Source organism: Sinocyclocheilus grahami, unplaced genomic scaffold (genome assembly GCF_001515645.1).
Source record: "Sinocyclocheilus grahami isolate Dianchi unplaced genomic scaffold, SAMN03320097.WGS_v1.1 scaffold2257.1, whole genome shotgun sequence".
Lineage (NCBI taxonomy): Eukaryota > Metazoa > Chordata > Actinopteri > Cypriniformes > Cyprinidae > Sinocyclocheilus > Sinocyclocheilus grahami.
The window spans coordinates 35,347-40,084 of NW_015507436.1; positions in this window are offsets into that span (position 1 = coordinate 35,347).

The following is a 4,738-nucleotide window of genomic DNA, read 5'->3' on the forward strand; positions in this document are numbered from 1 at the left end:
TATAAATCATTCTTATTCTGATTTATTATCAGTGTTGAAACTGTTGTGCTGCTTAATATATTTTTTTTTGGAACCTGTGTTCCATAAACAATATAAAAAGTTTAAAAAAATACAGAATTTATTCAAAATAGAAATATTTTCTAACAATATCACTTTTTATCCATTTAACACATCCTTGCTGAATAAAAGTATTCTAAAAGTTTCTTTAAACAAAAAGAAAAAAAGAAGATGAAAAAAAGAAATTTACTGACCCCAAACCTTTTTTTTTTTGGAATAGTTGTGTAGGCTATATTTAACACAAAATATTTATTTTGAATAAATACTGTTCTTTTTAACTTTTTATTTATCAAAGAATCCTGGAACAATATCACAGGTCCCAAAAAAGATTAAGCAACACAACTGTTTCCAATATTGATTAAAAATCAGCATATTAGAATGATTTGTGAAGGATCATGTGACACTAAAATCTGGAGTAATGCTGCTGAATATTCAGCTTTGCTTCACAGGAATAAATTATATTTTAAAGTATATTAAAATAGAAAACTGTTTTGTTAAATTGCAATAATAGGCTATTTCACAAAATAATTTTTTTTCTGTATTTTTGATCAAATAAATGCAGGCTTGATGAGCATAAGAACCTCTTTAAAAAACATTAAAAATCTTACTGATCCCAAACTTTTGAACGGTAGTGTATATAGGCTATAGGCAATCTACCTCATGAACAGTTAAATATTCTCCCATTGTGCAATACAAATTTGTGCAATAACCTTATACTATTTATCACTTTACATCCTAGTACTTTATTTTTTATTCTATTCATATTCTACAGTATTTTATCTAGCACACCTGTACATATTTATACTTTGTGTGTGTGTGTGCTTTATTTATATTTATACATATGTGTATTTTATTCACATCTTATTTTTATTATCTGTGTGTTGTTGTTGTGTCTGTGTACTGGAAGCTTGTGACACTAAAACAAATTCCTTGTATGTGCAAACATACTTGGCAATAAAGCTCTTTCTGTCTTCTGATATGCGTGTGTGTAATATAGCCTACAGTAGGCCTACTACAGTATAAATGAAAATGCATATTTTTCAATTAAAGAGAACTTATAGAATAAATATGGACTGCTTTGGGTGCTTGACACTTCATTGGTTATTTTGTGTTTTAAGAATGATATTCAAGGTTAAGAATATGCTAGAAGTTACTTAAATGTAAATTGTTTTATCTAGGTGTATACATTAGAGCAGTGGTTCCCAAACCTGTCCTGGAGGACCCCCTGTCCTGCACATTTTGTATGTCTCCCTAATCAGACACACCCAATTTAGTTCTTGCAGTCTCTACTAACGAGCTGATGAGTGGAATCAGGTGTGTTAGATAAGGGAGACATACAAAAGGTGCAGGGCAGGGGGGCCTCCAGGACAAGTTTGGAAACCACTGCATTAGAGAAATACGACTTTCCTTATTGATCACTTCTTCCCTCAGGTAAAATGCATGTTTTCTTGCGTGGCTGGATGTTGGAAACACATTGGAATCTGATTGGCTGAAGTCGAAACGCGGTTGTTAAAAAACCCAACACCGTTAGCGCGAGTCACGCTCCCTATGAAGCGGGAGCGACCAGCCGGCAGAGGATTCCGCTTGGTCTTAAAGCCTCCCTGGAACGGCTATGTTCACAAATCAAACACTTGTCAAAACGAATGATTAATTCTCAATTTAGAGTTTGTAATTCGTATGGTCTAGGTGTTCATACTGTATATGCCTTAAATATGGGACAAACTGCGTTCCGTATAGCTTTCATACGGAACGCTTCTTTGATGCCTTAAATACGGGACGATTCCGTATTTAACCGGAATGGTTGGCAACCCTAATCATGAGCTATACAAATTGATAAACACTATTTATTTTGTTCATTTATTTGATTGAAAACCATTTACTTCAGAATCTCCAGCTGACAGTTTGGACTCTTCAGTCCATCAGAAAGCAGCTTCACTCCTGAATCCTGCAGGTCATTGTTACTCAGGTCCAGCTCTCTCAGGACAGAGTTTGAGGATTGTAGAGCTGAAGACAAACTCTCACAAGACTGAGCAGTGAGATTACATCCACATAGCCTGTGTAAAGAACAAAACAAACAGTAATTTAATGTGTTTACATATTGTGTTTATTTATCTGGTAGGGTTTGTAATCTGGAGCACAGATGACTTCCAGAAAGCTTTGACTGTGGTGATACAGTTGAAGTAAACTCAATGATCAGTGAATACATCTGATGGTTTTAGCTTTAAGAAAGAATTTAAGGCGATAACACACAGGGCTTCCATTAGATTTTAAATGTATGTTTCAGTAATTCAATGCTTCATAAAACACCTGTCACTGCAAGGCAGAGAAGGGAGAGTGGATGCAGTTGCAGCAAGTTTGCGTTTAAATTAACAAAAAAACAAAAAAAAAGGATTGTCCAAAGGGTACAAAGACGAAGAAAAAAACAACAGCAGGCAAACATGCATAGACAATAACTGACCATGAACTAAAGAAACCAATATGTATAAATGCACAAGATAAATATATTTACATTTACATTTAGTAAATTAGCAGACACTTTTATCCAAAGTGACTTACAAATGAGGGCACCAATCAATCAATCAAAACCATCAAAAGGGCAATAATATGTAAATGCTTTGACAACTCTCGGTTAGCCTAACGCTGTACATGTAGAAAGGGTTTTTTATTTTTATTTTTAAGAACCAAACTAGACACAGGTAACAAACTAATCAGCAACTATGGAAACAGATGAGAACATATTTAGGAACCAAGGAAACAAAGGACACAGGAAATAAACACAGGACACTAGAAACAAGATACAACAGGATGAAAAGAACATCAAAATAAGAGTCCCGGAACTGAAACAGAACATCAACCTGACAACACCTGGGGCCCGTTTCAGAAAGGAGGTTAAGTGAAAACTCTGAGTATGTTAACCCTGAAATGAGGGAAACTCAAGGTTTTCCGTTTCAAAATGGGAGGTTTGTCAAACCCGAGAAAGCAGGGAAAGTCAAGCCCATTTCTGAAAGAGAGGTAACTTATACTCCGAGTCAGTTACCGAAGTAACTTACTCTGTGACCCTAACCTGGTTGGGAGCAGGTTTTCTTCACTAAACCCAGAGTTTCTTACGGTCTCCCCCCCCTTTTTAAAGTGTAAGTGATGTTTAAATACCTCATTCATTCATTCACGCTGCAAAAATGCTTTTCTTACTGAGTATTTCTGTCTTATTTCAAGTAAAAATATCTAAATTCTTAAATCACGATGCATTTTCTATATAAGAAAAATTATATAGCCTAAGATGTTTATTCTTGTTTTCTGGGGGGAAACAAGTGCATTTAAGTATATTTTACTTAAAACAAGTAAAATTATCCTCCATGGGGTAAGAAAAATCATCATAATGCAAACGTAAACAAGATTATTTTTTGTTTCCCCCACCTCCCCCGTCAAACACAAGACGCCGTCAAAGTGACAAAAATGGCATGTCCTTTTATACTATAGATGAGGAGGCTGTATTAATTCGTAGTGAGTTACATTTTTTGTGCCTTATCCACATGCATATTTATTTGGTAGTTTATATCGGGGATGAAGAGCAGTAATGAAGGTGTGCCTCGCTGACTATGTTGATAACATCTTGCGGCGACCTCTGGAAGTAACTCAATAATTAGAATTTCCTTTAGAATTTCCAGTGTGGTTGGATGCATTGATGACACGCATATTCCCGTCATCACACCTTTTGAAAATGAATCAGATACTGTATGGAAGGATGCCATATGAAAGTGTAGTCCGAGATATGTGCTGTAACCACCACCACAGCTGTTCCATAAACACAAATTATGCACAATTTATTTGGTTATATTTATTTCCTACAAATACAAAAGTTTTTTTTTCTGTTGGATTTTAGCATTTTTTTGGCAATCTCTTCATCTGTTCTTCAATATTTTGTGAGCCTTGTGAGTAGAAGTTAAATGTTAATTTCATTACTCTAATTAAGAAATGTAACAGGTTGGATTAGAGAATCTTTATTTTATTATGTGAAAAGATTAGAGTATGTGAAAAAAAAGCTGCTGCACATTGAAATAGACACTGCATGAAATTTATTTAATATCAAATGTTTGTAAAGACATGTAGCCTACACCCATGAACATTTTATGCTTAAAGCTTTACCTGATTGAATTGTTTTTATACTTCATTTTTAGCTGCGGTCACGTTCTTCTTTTTATTTATTTATTAGTTTTTTTACCTATGAAATTTAATATTAGTTCAATAACCTACCGTTCTGCCAGTTACTAAAACAGTGATTAAGAATTAAACTTATGCGTTGACTCAAAGTATGCAGACGTCTTTTTGTCGGTGCTGTTGCCACGGTGAATCATAATATCGGAGCTCCATTGATCATTACTTCTCATAGTCGTAGTGCACGCGCTAAACTCAGTCAACCTACACAGAGTTGACTGAACTAACTCAATTCAGCTGTTCTGAAACCGAACACTCCGAGTTTCCCATCTCAGGGTAAGTCAACTCAGAGTTCAAGTTTTAACTCAGAGTTGGTTGAACCTCCTTATTAAAACGGGCCCCAGGACAGTTAACCTTATATTTAAACTTACCGATCATTTTCCTTAACTTATGATACAATTTAGAATAATAAACTGGGTAAAATGTCTGCCGCCTTGGTCTGCGTGATCTTCATTTAGAAATGCGTCAT